Here is a 21297-nt window from a genome sequence, read left to right on the forward strand (position 1 = left end):
GAGTCACTGAATGAGTCGATGTTTCGTGTCTGAGGGTTCAGACCTGACGGAGTGACGACTCTGAGGACAGCGATAAGTGTTTTAAAGTATCTTAATCTCCTCCATCAGCTGTGAGTGTAGTAACAACTAACTTCCTGTTGTTGCTCGAACACCTGCATACACCTGTCCCTTTCACCTCACACAGTGTCTTTACCTCACCCATCTCTCTCTCCTCACCCCCCCTTCATCTCCCCCTCTCCCCCCTGGGGAGGCACCTCAGACCTAAAAGTGGAGTGCAAAGAGTGGAAGTCACCCACTCAGAGGGGCAGTTTCCTCTTTGTAGAGTGTTGTAAAAGCTCTGTTAGCGAGGGACTCCAGGTGTTGGTCCAGCTGTGCCAGGGTGTGTGTGTGTGTGTGTGTGTGTGTGTGTGTGTGTGTGTGTGTGTGGAAGCAGATGTCACACTGATGGACTGAAATAGAAACACAACGTCAACGTTGTTCATTCCTGACTCATGCTGCCATCGCTCCTGCTTTAGACTTCACACCCTGAACACACACACGATAACACACTGTAACACACACACACACTATAACACACACACACGATAACACACTGTAACACACACACACACGATAACACACTGTAACACACACACACACTATAACACACACACACACACCCTGAACACACACACACGATAACACACTGTAACACACACACACACTATAACACACACACACACACACTGTAACACACACACACACTGTAACAGACTGTAGCACACACACACTGTAACACACACACACCCTGAACACACACACGATAACACACTATAACACACACACACACTATAACACACACACACACACTGTAACACGCACACACACACACACACTGTAACACACACACACGATAACACACTATAACACACACACACACTATAACACACACACACACACTGTAACACGCACACACACACACACACTGTAACACACACACGATAACACACTATAACACACACACACACTATAACACACACACACACACACTGTAACACACACACACACACACACGATAACACACTATAACACACACACACACTATAACACACACACACACACACTGTAACACACACACACGATAACACGCAGTAACACACACACACACAGGATAACACACTGTAAGAAACACAAACGATAACACACACACTGTAACACACACACACACACAAACAATAACACACTATAACACACACATCCTTGTATTTCTATCTTTGTGAGGACCGTCACTGACATAATGCATTTCCTAGCCCCTCGCCCTTCAAACCAAGTCTTAACCTTCAAACAGCCCTTTGAAGTTGTGGGGACCGGCCAAAATGTTCTCACTTTCCAAAAATGTCCTCACTCTGCAGGTAAAAAACGTGTGTCAGTCCTCACTATGTAGCAAGTACAAGTGCACACACACTGTAACACACACACAAGCCCCTCCTTGTAGAAACCTTGTAGGAATGTAACCACGAGGTCACTGAACTATTTGGGTTAGGCTGCTGCCTGTGTGTGTGTGTGTGTGTGTGTGTGTGTGTGTGTGTGGTCCTGTTACACAGCTGACAGTTTGTATAATTAAATATCAGCCTGTTGTCAGAAGGATTTTTGGAAATTAATTCTTGATTATTGATTCAGCTGATTCTTTTCTCCATGGATCAACAGCCTGAGGTCTCTGCGAGTCCAACAGGACGTCTTCAGGTGTCTGTTTCTGTCTCAAGAGATTCGCTTCACTGACCAGACAAAATAACTTTAACGATTATCAAAATAGTTGACCATTAATTACATTTTCTGTCCATCGATTCATTGTCCCCCCCCCCCGTGTAGACGAGTGAAGGGTGAGGAGGGGTGAGGAGGGGGGTAAACACTTTGAAACCCAAACCCGTCCCTGCAGTCAGACCGAGGGGACATTTCTAATCCTCTCCAGCCACACTCTCACTGCTCTTCAAAATAAAAGCCTTTTATCCGCCACCCTCTCAACCAATTAAAGCGTTTAAGCAAAGCAGACTCATTTGTTGAACATCATCAGACTCGTTTCTGTGCTGCAATTTTCTCAAGACTCCTTCCTTTTACATCCTGAGTGTGAGAGAGTGAGCGTCGCTAAATTATAATAGAAGAAGAAGGAGGAGGAGGAGGAGGAGGAGGAGGTTTTGTCGGCGTCAACAACATGAAGAGGCTCTGAGAGGTCGTTCACACACAAACTGACCTCTGTTCACTGAAACCACGACACAAACACTTGTAGGAAATCCTCATGAGAAGATGTTTCATCTCAGTACACAGATTTTATAACGTTCAGAGTCACAGTTGCTTCTGTTTTAATTGACAGTAAAAACTTTTTTGGTGCCGACTGAAACATGAGATTAATAATCTATCTAACTAATATTTGTTTCTTATTAAAATCAGTGAAAAAATCCTGTTTATATGTGATATTTCTGTTTTGGTGTCAGTACTGAAAGTAGCAGCTGAGTCTGACAGCTGAAAGCTTCGACTCGTTTCAGCTGCAAACAGTTTGTAAATGTAAATGTCTTCATATCTGTCGTGGTGTCCCACAGGCGTCTGTACTTGGACCCCTTTTATTATACATCCATGATTTAGTTACTGCATTTCTTATATTTCACAAAGTCAAAGTCTTCAATTTCATTAATTTCCTGCTGCTGCACAAAATGGATCATTAAGAACTGAAACAAAAGCAAAGTGGAGCAAAAACAAATTTACATAAAAACAATATTTTGATCATGTTCGAAGGGAGAGAATGAATATTTAATCAGTCTAATAAAGTCTGCTGCCACAGCGAGCAGAGCGATAATATCTCGTCCACCTGAGGGAACCAACACATTAACACCAAACACACTTCCTGCTCTCAGTCTCATTATTAGCTGAATAACCGTCCTAATAAGTGCAGTGAAATGTGTTTAAAGTTTGTGATGGAGGGCGTTTCTCCACAGTCTTAATGAATCCTCGACCCTCCTGCGGGAGTCTCATAATAATTCACCATGAAACTGAATTTATTGTAAATGGTCACATGATTGCTGTTTGTTTGAATTTAGGTTTGAGTCCTTTACACTCTCAGATCAGAATCTTTGATTCTGTTCAGTCTGAAGTCAAAACTTTGTTAAACACCTTCAGCCCGACGTCGACCGTCAGCAACTATTTCAACTGATGAAGCTGAGAAAAAAGGGAAGTGTGACAAAGAAGAAGAAAAGACGAACTGAAGAGAAACTGCAGAGCTGAGAGGATTTTAAAGGACCAGATTATTAGTGTCCCTGTCTCTCATGTACTTATATTTTTTAAATTATTATTATTATTATGGATCCTTTTTTGTCCTTCAACATACAAACTTCAAAATGTTCAGCTTCTTTAGGAATTGTCTTATTTTTAACATTTTTTCTGCATTAAAATTAAACTGACATTTCTTGCACTTCGAAAGACGCTACTTTCAGCACTTCCACTTCAACTCTTTCAAATGTTTCACTGGCACATTTTCAACAGTGAGCACACGAACATTTTCTTCAGAAAATCATATTTAACTTTTCTAGTTAAATATGATTTTCAACCTTCTAGCCGCTGGTTTCCACACAGTTTGAATATTAACTTGCAGGGACTTGAAAAGTACACTACATGTCCAAAAGTACGTGGACAGCTGAACAGACGTGACAGTGTGACATGTGATTCTGGTTTTAGTCTTCCCAGCAGATGTTGAACCTGACTGCACATTTCTTTATGGATCCGTCTTTGTGTCATGTTGAAACAGGAAAGAGACAAACACAAACTGTTGACACAAAGCTGAAGAACTCTATTGTCTGAACGTCATTGTGTGCTGCAGGACTGACTGAACCAGAGGAAACTGACCCGGACAAACTGATCTGAGTCTGAATCACATCATGATGCCACAATGAAGAAACTAGAAATGCTCTGATATATTAACTCAAGAGTCTCTGTGGGTAGATTTTTACTGAAATAAACTGAAAGCAGCGACTGCTTCTAAAGACGGAAAAACATTTTTGAAAAATCTAAAACGATATGATTAAATAATGATCCCAGAATAAAGAAAAACAAGATTTTCTTTCCATTTTGAGTTTCCATTGATGAATCAATAACATCATATCTCATATTAAAGAAAGTTTCAGCACACAAACACCAGAAAGTTGGGTGTTTTCTTAACATTCCTACAGCCAAGAACATTCAATAAAACTCCAATTGATGATTTCAAAATGACTTCAATAAACTCAAAAAAGTGCAATCGAACAAGAAACTCAATTCTCTTATTTTTTGACAAGTCGACACTTTGGTGGCACAAAGTTTTCAACCAACAACAGTCGTGAAAACACGACACTCCAGTGATTCTCAGCGAAGAAGGTAAAAAGGAGGCAACGTTAGAGAAGTGGGAAGTGTGAAAGAAGAAAAGGAAATAAAAGAGTGTGAGGGCATAACGGGAAGGTGTGTGTGTGTGTGTTCTCAGAAACAGAAGAAGAACCAACAGTGTGCTGACAAGGTCAACAAAACCCCGTGAAACAACGTGTCAGCAGATTACAGCAAAGGGAACCCAGTCTCAAGGACGCTTCAGTGTCGACACAGAAAAGAGAAAACTCTCAATGTGTTTTTATCAAGTTTGGTTCTTACCTGCTTTTCACACAAGGTTGTTTCGGGTCAAGGCGAAGCAGCAGAGCCGCACCGTAAAAAAAAGAGAAGAAGAAAAAGAAGAATTAGTGCAAACGATGAGAAAAATAAAATAAAGCAGAGTCGATTATTTCTTGAGAGTTTGTCCACATGACATTTAATGAAAGTACCTTTTATTATTAGAAGTAAAGGAAAAAAAGGTGATAAGTATCCTTTAACCTCGAAGCCTGCGTGGGCGGGGCCAGTGTGTGTTTGACTGACAGTAAATGAACTCTGTGGAGGCAGGAGCTCGAGTTGAGACACAACCTCACATAGTCAGAGATTTACATCATCCCATTCTATAAGACGCTCACATGTGAATATTTGATGGTTTTCTTTGTCTTTTATGACAGTAAACTGAACACCTTTAGGTTTTGGACTGTTATACTTAGACCAATCGATTAACGAATTGCTAATGAAAATAACTCAGTTGCAGCCTGACGTTAACGTAAAGGCTACAGCAGCACAAGGCTGAATATACAGAGAAGGATTAAAGAAAACTACATTTGTTACAACCTGGGTTTATCTTCGTATCTCTGACCATCCAAACCTGAACCCACAAAGCACCAGACACGACCCACAGAGTCAAATCCAGACCTGACCCAAGACCCAACCCAGAATAAAGCATGCTGCTGCCACTGTCTCTCTCTGTAACGGACATTTTTAATAGGGAAATAACTGAAATATTACATAACATATAAAAAATTTCTTTAACGGATTAATAAAACCAGACATTATTAGTTTTACTAGTATTTCCATCAGTTTAAGGTTAAAACTCTTTGAGTCCCGGTGGACAGAATGTCCTTTGTTTGTGTTGCTGGGTGAAATAATGACTGCTGTGGATTGACTTGAATGGGGTCTACAGTGCAGACATATCCAGGTCTTATTGAATTCTCTTCTGGTCTGCTGCACGTATACATAAGTCGGATGGTAATTATTGTCTGGTATCGCTTGGATCAATTTGCATTTAACCCAGATTTCAGGACCAAAGAGGATTGTGGCGCGTCAAGCCACTACGAAACAACACAGAAACGGGGACGGGAAGCCATCTTATCAGCTTCTTAATTCCTTCATCTTCACTCCGAGATGAAATAAACATGTCTGCTGTTTTTATTTCAGCTTCTTCATTCTGGTGAAGCTCCATTTAGCAGAGCCATGAATCAGTCTTCACATTTTAGTTTAGCTAACGTGCCAGACATCCAGGACAAAGGAGGCTCCTAAGACGACGTGAAGACCCCCCTCCCAACCCCTCCATCTCCACCGCCCTGCTACCAACACCCCGGGGCAGGCTGCGTCCACTGGGTCACCTAGTTCTGCCCCGGAGGGGGGCTTTCTTTTCCCAGGCTCATTAGAGTCCTGGAGGAGGGACAAGGAGTTTCAGGTGAACTGGTTTACACAAGAACTGGACAGACTCCTACTCCCAGTCTAACATTTACATTTACTCTTTAACAGTGTTTTTAATGAGATTGATATCGTAGCCTAGCAGGGGAAACTGTTAGCCTAGCTTAGCACAAAAACAGCAAGCAGGAGGAAACTGATAGCTCCATCAAAAGAGAAAAATCCACCTTCCAACACCTCCAAGTCTGTCTTAGGTACAGAAATCTAATTCGTGAGATAGTAAGAAATTTAATCTATAGGATTCGTGTACATGGACACCAATTTTCCATTTTTTTTTTGACAGCATGACATTTCAGACTAATGTATTTCAATTTGAAGTACCTTCCATGCCTGCACCACATTTTCCCCCCAGTGAAGTTAGCGATAATAATTATGCAACGTCCACTTAGACTTTCAATATAAAACTAGCTGAGAAACATTTCAGGAGATGATCGCAGTTTGGTTAGGTTTAGGTTACAATAAATAGGCTACTTTCTGACTGTTGTGTTCCCCCTTGTGAAAGTCCTGTGTTGACCCATCCATACACCCTGACCTCCTCCCTACACTGACTTCCTCACTCGTTATACTACGTTCGTCCTTAATAGGTTGAAAGTCGTCCTGAGTGTCATGAAAAAATGTATCCATGGACAAAATTTCGTGACTATTTCATGAACTGCCATGAGACTGGGTTGAACTAACATATTGTCACTCAACATAATGTAGTCTATTCTAGTGATGGAGCCTGCTATCAGTCAAGTTACTGAATTGCAGCTTGTGCTAAACTGTTAACATGGAGCCTGTTATCACTGAACATAATGTTTGCAAAACTATTAGTATGGAATCTTCTACTGCCATCCACCCTACTAACATAATGTAGTCTGTGCTAAAGTGTTAGCATCAAACCTACTCAGCACTGAAAGCCAAACTATTAACACAAGCCAGATGTACATTGAAAATGGCTGCATTCCATTTACGTGTGCTAGTTCCAGGGTCTTGACGTTGTTCATGCTACCTCTCTGGGAGCATGTTTTCCTGCTCTAAAATGTCAAAACATATGAATATGTTTTTTGTGGGGTTTCCCTTTAACCTACACGTTTGACCCTGACTGACCAGATTTGGGCTTTTTTAGAGCGAGTTATTGATTGACCCGGTTACGCCTGTTTTCCTGTCACATCATCATTGTTGTACCTCAATCATGTGTGAACTGATCCAGACTTTCACATGCTTCATCTGTGTCACATCGATCACTCCCACTGACCGAAAACTGATCAGAGACACATCACAAACCCTGATACAGACTCATAAAGTGCAGTATAAAAACACAGTGACCGGTGAGAGGAGGAAAGAAAAGAAAAAAACCACACACACATCAATGACCTCCATTGAATCTGGTCCCTTTGAGCGGGGCACAAACAGCCAATGAGCGCACACAAAGCCGGCCTTTCAAGTTCATCTGGACTGATGTAATAAAATTGACACATGGAGTCGGCTGAATTCTGGGGCGCCTGTTACCTAAACTCTCATTTCCAAAGCACTGTCACCTCCCCTCACTGCAAATGAATCAATTACAGAGCAGTATAATCCTGTTAGGGGGGAGATGAATGCATACCTCCCCGTTGGCAGGTGCTGGCAGGCTGAAGGGGCTTATTGGAGCAGGCGATATCAAAGCTGGGGGTTTTATCTGCCACATTAGAACCACTGCAAACCACAGAGTACAAGCCGCTGTGCCTGCGCTCGCTGTCTTAGCCTACACAATGAAATACTATTCAAAATGGTAATGTTAGAAACAAAAACTGAGCACATCTCACTGCAGATTTAAGGACCATTGGAAGTGTTTATTTCAGCCAGAATTCAAAGGCAGTTTTTCCTCTGCTGCTTCTTTACACATTTTATCTTTATTTGCCTACTTAACTTAAAATCTGACAGCAACTTATACTGAAGATTATATATATATATATATATATATATATATATATGATGTTTAAATGATCAAACCACTTTTTTGTTTTATTGCAGCACCGTTTTGTCAAATGGAAATATTCGACATGTATGCATGCATCATTTTAGACGCTTTCCTCAAAATTCTGACTGACAGACTCAAGATCTCCACTTGACTTCTTCTTCGAATTCTATATAGTGAGAAAAAACGTTCTACTAGCAGAATTATGATTCTAATTCATTCTAGAACTTTAATTTTGAGCGTTTCAGTTCATTCTTGACTCTTGGAGAAGTAGTTTGGCAAAATAACTCAAGAAAAACTTTTAACTTAAAATCTTCTAACTAGAACTGTAATTCTGGTTCTAGATTTCAAGAATTAGGTTGTGGAACCAGAGTTAGAATTCCAAATATATCTTTTCTAACTCTGGTTCCACAACCTAAGAACTTTAAGGTATCTGGTTCTGCTCGAGGTTTCGGCTTCTTAAAAGGAAGTTTTTCCTTGCCACTGTTGCCAAATGCTTGCTCATGGTGGGATTTGTTGGGTCTCTGTAATTAATATTATAAAGAGTTCGGTCTGGACCTGCTCTGTAGGAAAAGTGCAATGAGATAACTTCTGTTATGAATTGGCGCTATATAAATAAAATTGAATTGAATGGATCCCAAAGTTTCCAAAGATGTCGGAGGAAATTAGTCTTAAATGAGAATGAAAGTCAGAATTGCAACTGTAGTTCTAAAATGTATTCAGAAGTATAGTAATAGCTAATCATATACTGATTGATCAAAAATAACTTAAAATTTTAGTTAACATAGTTTTATATTTTACACTGATGCATCAAGCCGAGGCAATGTATTAGAACAAAGGTGTCGTCTCTTAACTTTCAAATGACTCTCAGCTATAAGGATGAGCAGCTTGTAAAAGTGGAGGTTTATTGACAGGTACAACTGTTACTGTCGGAAGATAAGAGCAGCAGAGGGGTGAGGGTGGGGGCTGTAGGGGGGAGTCAGTGGGAACCGACAATCCACTTCATTGTTTTCGCGGCGGCGCTCCTGGGCGCGCTCAGCTCCAACACATTCACAAGGTCCAATCTGTCTGGCAGCGCCGGCCGACATTCTGAAGCACCTTGTCAGATAACGCCTGAAACACAGCGAGGAGCGGCCCGGGGGCAAATAATGAAACCCAACAATGACAGAGGGGCTGTGTGCAGCCAAGAGGGGAGGGCCGGGGGAGGGGGTCAGAGACAACAAGATGGAGGGAGAGAAAGAGAGAGAGAGAGAGAAGAGGGAGGGGGGAACAACTAAAGCCCCTGCTTCACCCTCCCTCACCCCTTCCCCCGTCCTCCCCCTGCCGTCGGCCCTGGCTCACCCAGACCATTGTGCACCCAGGGGGGTTCAGGAGATAAATGGCCGCATGTTAACCACGTTTGACAGGCTGCACAAAAGGGGACACCTCGGGTCCCATGACGCAACCTGTAGACCCCCCACCCCACCCCATGAAGGTACCCCCCCCAACACCACCATCAACATCACCACCCAAACACAGGAGGACGGACGGGGATGAGGTCGAGTCTGGACAGGAAGTGGGGTTAATAATTAACATTAACATTTATCTGTCACTCACTTTCACAATAAGAGCTCAATCAAAACCAAAAAACCACCTCCATCAGAAGATAAAAACTGGATCATCCAGAACGATTAAAGTTTGTCAAGTAAAAACATGAATAAATGGAGCATCTTTCTTGGGAAAACCATCTGTGATTTCACAGCGATAATCGGAACTAATATGTTCTGATCAAAGTAATGCTTCAGTACACTGCAAAGTCTCTTAATCAATTTAATTACACCACCTGATCCTTGATTATTAACCCGGTTCAAAGTGATGAGTCGACTAAACAGCAGCAATGACGACATACTTTTGTGTCTTTCTGGACGATGATGCAGCATTTTAGACACATCTGTCTGAACCACATCTCTCTCTTCAGCTGTGATAAATCACTGTGGACAAAAGCAGGAGAGTGAAGGAGAATGAAGCGTCAGTCAGCCACCGTTCAGGCTGAAGGCTGGGAGGATATTTGGGTCTGGGGGGGTTGGTTTTGGTAGGGAGGGGGGATCATTCTCCTCTGCTAACCTTTTCAGCTCTGCCTGCTTCTTTGATGGCTGACAGGACTCACAAAGGCACCTGCCCCATCCCCGAGTGTCCCCCCTGCCTCCCCCCGCTCTCCTTCCCTGACCTGACCGGCATTCCTGGCCTACAGGGGGTCCTCCCCATGGCTACCTTTACACAGCCCCCCCCCCAAAACCAAAGTCTGGTAATCCCACAGCAAACAAGGTTGTGCCGGCTCAGAGGAGATGCACGAGACTTCTCACAGCCGCTCAGCTAAAAGGTGGACGACTGATGAAGCCCATCACCGTGGGAACCAAGACAGGACAAAGAATAATTGAAATGCATTATGGGACTGGTCCAATAGGAAGGTTGCTGCAGATCTGAAGGTGCATACATGTCGACCAGAAAAGAGGCGGCGTGAGCTGGACACCAGCAGCAGTTTAAAGAACAAGTAATCTGGACTTTGAAGCTTTTATAAACCAGTTCCTCATCATGTAAAAACACAAATCAAATCATCAGCTGTTGACTTTGTCAAGAAAATCAAAAATCAATTTTTCGACAACAGATCTGTTTTGATGAAATAGACTATTTTATTAGATGATGGCAACGTGTTTTTGAATCTTTTCACTTGTTGCATTTTTGACTGTTTTGCCAATGCTTTTGGGGACACTTATGAGCAAAACTGTGTTATGAATATTTTCAGCATTGAGGTAAAGAAAAGTCAAGCGACACATATATTCTCGGTTAAACAAAACTGTCACGCCCATTTAGCTGAATAAAGATGGCCGACAGCCGTAACCCTCATTAAACTCCAGCTGTCATTCACAAACCTGACTGTGTGTGAGGACAATAAGATGGGTAAAGAGAAGACAGACAGAAATGTTAGTGTGTTTGAGTCCATAAAGCTCCATCAGCCTCCAGGAATGACATCATTCAAGCCCCCACGAAAACAACCAATCAGAGGAGGCAGGCAGGTTCCTCACATTTTGTTGTTAACTGCTGCGATGATTGATGGTTACAACTTTAAGATCTTGTAACTAGCGTTATTTAGTAAGTTATAAAACTGTCAATGGTGAGAACTATAAGGACTCAATAAGGACAATTTTCTACCTTAAAGTAGGCCTGTCGCGATATTTACATTATCGACTTATTGTACGATATATGGACATGACCTTGATCATATATATGTTTTAAAAATTAATTAATTAAATGTCAAATCTTTACAAACCTTACAAATTTATAAAGATTTATAACGTCAATTTCAAAATTCTTTTTTATTCTATTTTTTAAAATATTTACTTTTTATTTTACTGTTTATTCTAATTTTTCATTTTATTTTATAATAATATAAAGACAGGTGACAAATGACAGGAGAAGCAGCATGAAGTGTGGAGTCCGGCCTCCACGAGCCTCCAGAGCAGCTTCAGGGCTGCTGGCCGAGTCTGAGGACCTCTGCAGGAGGACGAACGCCTCCTCCACTAGATGTTCCCTCAGTTATATATCCAGCCTGTATTTAATCAGCTCGTCTCACTGAGATCAGACACACCTGAGTGCAGCAGGTAGAGAGACACCAGCTAAAGGACAGACAGCAGCAGAGACAGACGTCCCCACACAGATCTGAAGGTTTATATTAAATCATCTGGTCTGATGGAGACGCTGCTGCAGAGCGCTGTCTGACCCGCTGGGCTGAAACCTTCCACAGGTGTGATGCTGGGCTGAGGTCAGGTGACCATAAAGGCCGCAGCATTTTATTCACATCGTTTCCGTCCTCACCAAACCGCTCAGGGAGCGCTGCTGCACCGAAGCAGCTGACGTATTTCTGTTTTATTCAGGTTTTTACTTTCATTTGTCCCCCGTCTGTATATATTTTGTATCTTTTATCTTATTTTATTATTTTCTCATATTTTTTAGATTTTTATTTGTAATTTTATTGTGTTATAATTTTATTTTATTTTTGTATTCTAAACTCAAGGTTCACTTAGCTGTTCTTGAAGCCTTCTGCCATACCGCCATGGCCTTTCCAGTGAATGAAGAAGACGTTTAGATACAGTCCAAAGCCACAATTATGTATTTATATTTATTCCATTTTATAAGCTGTCTGCAGAACCATGACAACACTGACTAACATCTGTGCTGTATTGTGGGTAACAAAGTACTTTTAAGCTCATTTCATGTAGTTCTTTGTGTTCGTGGTGATATGGTGGTCACGCAGCTCGGCGGTCTCATCGAGGCTGCAGAGGTGGAGAAGTTTCCTTCAAACTGGACTCTGCGCAGCAGCTTTGACAGTAGTGTCAGCTCAGATACCTCAGACTCAGAGGTCAGTTCAGCAGGACTTCCCCCCAAGGCTGCTGGGTCGCACCGAGCAGCGCTCCTCAGCATCATTACTTTAATTGGTAGATCTGTGACCAGGAAGTGGTGTCCTTTCATCGCGGCCTGAAACCCTGCTGAACTGATCTGGCCTGAGGAGGGAAGAGGACAGAGAGTCCAAGTGGATGGACAAATCCTCCTGAACACAGGAGGTGAAAGTCACTGAACTCCTCCACGAGACACAAACGCTGACAGAGAGAAGAAAAGTTATCGTATCAAAGAAGAAGAACTAATCAACTGTTCTCAGGACAAATCAGGAAGCTGGTGACTCTTTCAGTCCAGTTTAAAACCAGGTTTTTCTCATGTACTGTATGTAAAATATAATACATCAGAGCAAAGCAGCAAAGTGTTCTGGCATCAGATTACCAAATATAAGAAAACTGTGGTGACGGTGCATTTTTCAGTCACAATATGACAATGCAGTTTCTGTCTTTTTTGAGCCATTTGTGAGAATGATGTGCACTTTTGAGGTGTTTTCTACAATGAATCCCATTTTTTTATCTTTTATTTCAGAGTCACTTTTGATAATGAAGATGTTGATGCATTTTTGCATCTTCTGTGATATTCTTGAGTCTTCTTTTGAAGATAATGATGCATTTCCAAGCCATTTTTTGAGAATGACGGTGCACTTTTGAGTCATTTGTGCTGTTTAAGCTTTTCCAATATCTTATAATCCAATACCAATACTGGTTGCAGCTTTGTGTCAGTACACTTCCTGTGTTCTGGCACTAAATACAGATATAGGTAACCTTTACCCAGTATTCAAAGTTCACAAGTCAATGACCTTCTTCATGCGAGAAATGATCCTTTTCACAGCGTCCACATTCACTTATTGTTACTTATAGATGCAGTGACTGAATCTGAAATTTCAGATGTCTGAGCCTCCTTGAATACAACATCAAGAGGAGTTTTTTCAGATTGCTCACACCTGCATGACACACCTGTACCTATTCAATGCTGCCATGAGAGGTTCAATGACAGATGGGAAAACATGGTGTTTATAATAAAGAGCAGTCTCTTGAACTGAACCAAAGACAGATGAACTCTGATTTGATTGATTTTAAACTGATTTTAAACTGACAAACAGAGGTGGGCGGGGCCTGGAGCTGTGGGACAGAGGTACAGGGGGTGTTGGGGGGGTTGAGTCATTCAGCCGTACACTGGCGGTCTGGACACACAGATGTCATGACACCTTAATCCAGCCATCCGTTATTGATTGTTCCATATGTGTGTGACCTTGCCGCAGGAGCTCAGCCAATCAAACAAACTGTTCCTGTGAGGGCGGGGCCAATGAGAACAACTGCAGCAGATTCACACTGAACCTGAACAGGTTTAGTTCTCTGTGATGACCTCTGATCTGACTCGGCTCTGTCGGGGTTAAAGACTTCCTCTGACATTCGACAGTCAGTGTATCCAGATTCAGTTACACCTGTTCACCTGTTCTGATGCTCACAAATTGAAACTAAACTAAAAAAACTAAAATAATGTAAAAATAGTAGTTAGTTAAAAAAATACTTATACTTATAATAAATTGTAAAAGATGTACAGCAAATATATTAAAATTGTAATAAAAAGATATATTATAATTTGCAAAGAAAAAATGACAATGAATATATGACAAATAGTAAAATAAAAAAATAAAACTTGTAAAACAAAAAAGTACAGCAAATTTAATAAAAATAATAAAATTAATTTGAAAAAATAGTAACAATATAATAGAAGAAGCAAACAAAAAGAAAGTAATAATTTATAAAAAAAATAGTACAAATCCATTTATAGGTAAAGAAATTAACATTTGTTTAAAAATGCAGTAAGTATAACAAAAATAGTAAAATAAGTGAAAAAATATTTGAGAAAAAACTTTTTTTTTAATCATTTCTGAATTCATATTTTCATTTTCTCACACCATCGGGTCTGAGCAGCTCCTCTTCCATTTATTCCATTTACATGAATTGAATGTTGCATTGTGGGAAAATAGCATCCATACCCAAACTTAAAGTAATTTTAGTCTTTTTCATTCAGACATGAATTAAACTATTAACTCTAAACTTTAAAAGCGCTGCATCAAAGTCTAATGTGGAAAACGTGTAATTTTTTAATTTATTTATACATTTTTATTAATGTTTATTTTATAAATATTCTTCTCCTGTCTTGTTATCTCATTATTTTATTTATTTTTACAGTTGTGTTTCAGTTTCTTTGTAGTGTTTGTTATTGTCTTTGTAAGTGCTTATAAAAGTGTTATCAGCAGTGAAACTCCTCCTGCTCATCTATCAGCGGCCTGTTGTCTCTGCAGTGACGAACCTCAGCTCTGACCTTGGTGAATCTGGCCTGTTTAGGCTAACGGCGACAAAATGTCACCGGCCGGCTCTGAGCTCACTCATGAAGAAAATGTGCACATGGCAACATGGGCGGGGGATATGACAATACACGCATGTCAGTCACCTTGAAACATTCAAACACCAGAGGAGTTTTTACACCAACACCATTCCACTGCACTGATGCATCATGGGAGGCGTAGGAGACGTCTGAGGAGTTTTTGTTGTTGGTGGCACAGTGACGAGCTTTGTGTGAGAGAAGAAGAAGAGTGCAGTAATGTGTGCCCCCCCCCTCCCCTCAGTGACAGATGTTATCGGTGGAGGAATAAAGCTGTTGAGGTGAAAGAGGCTGACAGACAGGTTGGGGGGGGGGGTTATGGTTTAATGCACATGAGCTAAAAGAGGCAGGACGGGGGTGTGGGGGGGGTCTGTAACAAATCTATAGCTGTATAGACAAATATGCAACAAGTCAAAGTCCTCAGCCTGCAACATGATTTCCTGTTCTACTACGACTACTTTCTAATGTTTTTATTCGTCCAACGTCTGTATTTATCCATCTGTTGTCTTATTTCTGCTTTATAAATAAAGTTACTTATTTATAATTTGTGTCGAGAAAACAAAAAAATAAAAAAATCTCTGGAGTCAAGAAAATGAAAGAATCTGGAAACCACAAAAAAATGTTGAAACTAGAAAAAAACAAATCTTCTAGAGGCGACAAAACAAGAAAATCATGAAACCACTAGAGTAAAAAAAATTGAACAATGAAGAAAATAAAAAATTTGGAAACTGAAAATCAGAATCAGAAATACTTTTCTGACAAAGTATTTCTGATGCTGATTTTGACAGGTCATGTGACTATGATGTCACTCTGCGGTGGCTTGCGACGACAGACGGTGGTGTTCTTGTTGTCTCTATGTGTGTCACTAGAGTTTTATTTTGGCGGTGGGGGGGGGTGTAGTATACTAGCCAGACTTCCTGTTGTTAATATAATGTGTCTCTGCCTGCTGCAGCTTTATCTGCTGCACCTCCCTGAACAAAGGGCCCCTTTCTCCCAGAGCGGGGCCCCGGCTCCTCCTACGCTGTCCAACCAGAGGTGTTTGGTGAAGTAAATCTGCCTAAATCCTGGAGGGGGTGAGAAGGTGAATAAAGATAATCTGCTTTTCTTAACAATAAAACAGCTCTGGGACGGGAGGGAGGAGAAAAATTAGGAATTCATATCACATGGTGCATTTTAAACTTGATTCCTGACCTGTTAAGAAGCAGCTGAGCTCCGACACAAAGCTGCCCGACTGACTGAGGTACAGTACAGCAGCAGCAGCAGTGAGGGGCTCTGGGGTGCCAGGGGCCACAAGGGGCCCCCTACAGGAAGAGCATAAAACAACACTGGGGTTTAGACAGGTTTGACACCTGCAAAGTGAGGACACTTTGATTTGTTGGGACACTAAAAAGTGATTTTAAGGAATCACTTAAAGCCTCGAATAGGACTTAAGGGATTATTTCTAATTTACTCCTAAATATAATTATTAGGGAACAACTGAAGGAACGTTTTTCATTCAATGCATCTCTCGTCTTGACTGAAGGAACCTGAAGTGATATTTCTTCCAACAAAAGACCTTAAGGAACCCCTTGAATGACTTATGGGTTTATTTCAAATTTCTAATTCAATGCTAATGAAAATTTGAGGGAATGACTGAGGGAAAATATTTCCTCAAGATTTTCAATACATCTTTCTGGGGTCTAATATATATATATATATATATATATATATATATATATATGGCACAAACACCTGCACCATACATCCTCCTTTCTTTTATTAACCTCACTCTTTTTCTTTCCACTTCACCTCCTCCTCCTCCTTCTGTGCTTCTCTCACTTTTTTCTGTCCTTTTTTCTCTCTCCATCTTTTTTCTCGAGCTCTTTTCATCTGGGATGCCGCCGGGGCCGCTCGGCGGCAGTGAGAGGGTCTGAATTGTGATTACGAACGAGGAGAGAGGAGCTTTTCTTTGTTCTGCCCTCAGGGAGGTGTTTACTGGGAGGGGGGGGGGTGAAACATGGCAGAGCAGATATGAAAGACATTCAGGTCAGTGAGAATGAGAGCGACAGAGTACAGTGATTTCATCAGAGGACACTCTGAGAGTGTTTGTATTTGTACGTTATGGGGACATAAAACCGGTTTCTTAGCCACGTTACGGGGCCACCCCCCTCAATTTGGGGACAAACAGCAGGTGCTCACAAGGTAAACTATAAAATGTTATGGTTAGGTCTTCTTTTGGTTTTAATTATGTGTCGAGTAAGTCTTTGTGGAATGAAGGGAAGTCAATGCAGTGTCCTCGTAAATTACAAAAAAAATGTATTTTTTATGTTACACCAGACTTCACTCATTTTTTAACAGAAACATCATCGTCCATTAACACACAGAAACAAGTTAATATAATCTGCCAAAGAGCTTTTCATCAATGCTGCGTTAACATTTCAATACTGAGTGGAAACACAACGATCATCTCTATATTCTGGTGTAAAATGTGAACCGTCAACAACCTTTTTCTCAAACTCAAAGAAGCCGATAAAGTTCAGACTTAAAGATCAACCAGACGAGTGTGACGACTGATCAGAACAAAAATGATGAAACCATACTGATATCAACTTTATAATCAAGAAATATCAATGTTTTCATAAGGAAAACTATAGGTCGTATTCAGTGCCAATGAAGCAAAATCCCCAAAACTGACTCTGAACTGCAGAGAGTCATGGTGACATTATTATCATTATATAAAGTTTTTTAATCTAAATTTGTCCAAAACCTGCACAAGGTATAAGAGTGTAAGACAGAAACAAAATAAATCAACAGAGCTGCTGATATGTTATAATAATAAAAATAAATAAATAAATGGCAACTATTGTGTGGAGGTAAAAGGAGGAAAAGAAGATGAACCGGCCCTCCATCTTTTCTTTATCACTGCCACGTAAACCAGACGCCAACAAACGTGATGTCAGAGTGACGTAAAAGTGGCCTGAATACTTCACAGCCACAAATCAGATACACGTCTTATGTATCACTGCATACTGTCACTGTCCAGTAAAAACTACTTAAGTCTGCGGCGTCCTGGTGGCTTGAACTATTTACCTTCTTTAACAGTGACCACGTCGTCCAATATCTGCAGTTTGAATCCATACAGGGACCTTTTACAAATGCTTTTTTCTGCATCGTAGCCTCATAAATTCCTTTGAAAACACATTGAATTATGTCATATATGTATCATCATGGCGTGTTCTGGTGTCCGAGAGAGTCTGGCTGGGGACCTTTGCTGCTTGTCATCACCCTCTTTCTGCGAGACCCCGACCATGTAACTCAACGGCCTTGTTTCGAGTCTGTCTGGGCTGCTTGACAAATGCTATTTTCTGCATCATAGGAATTCTTTTAAAAACACACGGAATTATCAAATAATCATATGTATGTATCATCACGGAGTGTCCTGGTGGCCTAAAGGTTTAGGACCCTGGCCATGCAGTCCAAATGTCCCCAGTTTGAGTCCAGCCTGGGACATTTATAGCATCCAGTACAGTATAGAGAAGGGGTTTCTCTCTCCCTGTGTTTCCTGTCTCTCGATACTGTACTGTCATACCATCATTAAAGCTAAAAATGCCAGTGAAATTTTCAAAGGCACGTATTTCTGGGCGTCCTGCCGGCAGAGAGGGTTAGGACCCTGACCATGTAGCTCTACGGCCCCAGTTTCAGTCTGGCTTTGGATCCTTGTTGCATTTCATTCCAAACAAATACTCATAAAAGCCTTCAAAAACACACTGAATTATATATCAAATAGTATTGTCACGGGGCGGCCTGGTGGCCTAGATTATTTTAACCTCTTTAACAGTGACCAAGTCGCAACAAGTCCCCCCACCCTGTTTCCCGTTTCTTTACACTGTCATACTTTCAAATAAAGGCAGAAATAGCACAGAAATCCTTTTTAAATCCTTAACAAAAAAATGCATCTCTGGCCGTCCCGGCTGTAGAGAGGTTTAAGACCCTGAACATGTAGTCCAAAAATCCTCGGTTTGAGTCTGGCCAAGGCCCTGTGTTACATGTCATCAAACCTTCTTTCTATACTTTCGTATTATCAAATAAATCCACAAATGGCATAAAAATATCTTAAAAACAACAAAAGAACCTATGTACCTCCAGGCGTCCTGGTGGCCTAAAGGTTCAGGACCCATGTAGTCATTCCCACTTTTTCTCATTTCCTGTCTGCATAATATTTAACAAAGGCAAAATATATTTGGACCAAAAGGGAACTCTTGGGTCAATATATATCTAAAACACACTCATCTCCAAGCTTTAATATAAATGACATTAATTCCAAACGCTCTTTTCTGCATGTTAGACTCATAAAACCTGTTCTGCATGTTTCCTCAGCTGAAAAGTTGTCGGCAGACAGAGATGACGCTGAAATGTCAGATTGGGAGCGACTTTGTGCGAGCAGGTTGTAAACATGGAGACAGTAAACAGCAGCGAGCGCCGGCCTCTGAGTGGACAGTGACACGGCTGTGAGACATGTGGCATGAATGGTACAGCAGGCGTCCTGACACGGCTGCAGGGAAACTGCTGCTGGACGCAACAAACGTCTCTGCTGCGTGTTGGAAGAGACGTTAACGTTTCTGTGAAGGAATCTCAATCTTTCTGGCCTCTAATATCTGATCCAACGTGACATTAACCTCGAAACCGAACCTGAAAATAAACTGTTTCCTCTAATTCACCAAATTCACAGAGACACAAACATGGTTAAACATTTTCAGCTGCTGATTTTAAAACGGTTTAAATCGTGAAGCTTTGTGTCGAGTTCATCAGGATTATGAGAGGATAAATAATGTAACATCTTTTTCCTCTTATGTTTCTTTAAATCTGACAAAAATGTTCATTTTAATTATACAGAACACAATCACAGACTTGTTTGTCTGCACAACATACGACCCCATCTATCATTTCAGTGTAGATTCAGATAAGGGAGGAACCTCGGGCAGAGAAACCACCACACACAAACTCATTCAAGTCAAATGTTTTAGACACATTTCCCCAAAATTCAACCTGACAGATTTGGAGTCTGAAAACTTTGAATAAACTTCTGAGGGTCTGAGTTTGTAAAGACGGAGACACGGCCGTACCAAGGGAACAATAAGATCCGAACATCGCCACCAAATTTCATCCAGTAAACGGATCATTTAAAAAAACCAACCCGGTCATAAAACAGCTGCAGCCTCACAGCTGGATGTGACGGACAGACACCCAGAGATGGAGGAGGCTGTTCAGTCTGCAGAGATCCTGTTACACCAGGCCCTAATCTGCCCCCACGCCTCCTCCCTCCTCACCCCGTCAACAACCCCCCGGGGACCCCTGAGAGGAGGAGACGGAGCCGAAGGAAGAAAAACCACGACGACGGGAGGAAACGTCGTCACAAAACTTCACGACGGAGGAATCAAAAAGATTTTAAATAATTTAAGAGAAAACATTTAAATACAGTTTAACTTTAATTTCAGTGTTTTTAACATTTTAACTGGCAGGAATGTTTGTAGGGCAAATATTATTTTTTGTCATAATTAAAACTACCAGCCTGCTGAAATTAGACGTAAAATGAACCTTTAACACAGCATTCAGTTCAGCGGGAGCGTCTTCCTCCTGCTTTCAGTGCTGATGCCGCCTCTTTTGTTCGCATTTAAATGACGGATTGTGCCTTTAAATCAGCATGAAAGCTGAGTGTTAATGAGGCCTTAAAACTTATTTTTAGTGTCAGCCAGGAGCTTTTATTGTTGCTCACTGAACTTAAGAATTAAATGTGAGTCTGTGAGTTTGCAGCTGTGTGTTCAAACAGCTGATGATAATAAATTGAACAAGTGAAATAATAGTGGTTTCATTATTAATGCAGCAGAGGGGACAAAGAGCAAAAAACAAGAGTTTTTTAAAGGGAGTTTGCAGCGAGGAAAAAGTGTGAAGTGAAGTAGATTTAATGCGACAATAAAAAATTTAAATCCGAATTAAAATGAAAATAAATCAGCAGATTTCTGTTTCTAAAAAGAGGATGTTAGCTGAGCTCCTCTTCCTCCGTGGAAACGAACACACAACAACCATGAAAAGGAAAGAGACAGAAAACATATTTTACACAAATTAAACTAAATCTGAATTTCTGAACGATTTGACTTTGATGTGTCACCTTGAAAACAAAATAAAAAGAAACTAAATAAAAGAGTTTTCTGTCAGCTGAGTCCGATTTTTAACAAATGCGGTGTCCTGTGCAGAGCGGAGCAGTTTGATTTGGTCTGTTAAAGGCCGGTGCTCCTCGCTGCACGCGCTCCTCGGTGACTGTTTCTGTGAGTCAACGCACGAGCGTCCGGGACAAAAAGTGACAAAACGCCACAAAGTGCTAAAAGCTCCGGGAGCCGTTACAGACCCTTTAATCTCCAAGTGAAAGATCTGTCTGTCTGAGAGACAGCAGCGCGCGGATCCACAGGTCTTCACGCGCGCTGCAG

The 21297-nt window shown here is 41.1% G+C and overlaps 1 protein-coding gene across 5 annotated transcripts in view; it reads right to left on the reverse strand.

The window, feature by feature from the left end:
- Positions 1 to 21297, reverse strand: part of zeb2a (zinc finger E-box binding homeobox 2a) — a 66431-nt gene that overhangs the window by 43384 nt on the left and 1750 nt on the right. The gene's annotated exons all lie outside the window — the stretch shown is intronic.

This window comes from Siniperca chuatsi, linkage group LG12 (genome assembly GCF_020085105.1).
Source record: "Siniperca chuatsi isolate FFG_IHB_CAS linkage group LG12, ASM2008510v1, whole genome shotgun sequence".
NCBI classification, from domain to species: Eukaryota; Metazoa; Chordata; class Actinopteri; order Centrarchiformes; family Sinipercidae; genus Siniperca; species Siniperca chuatsi.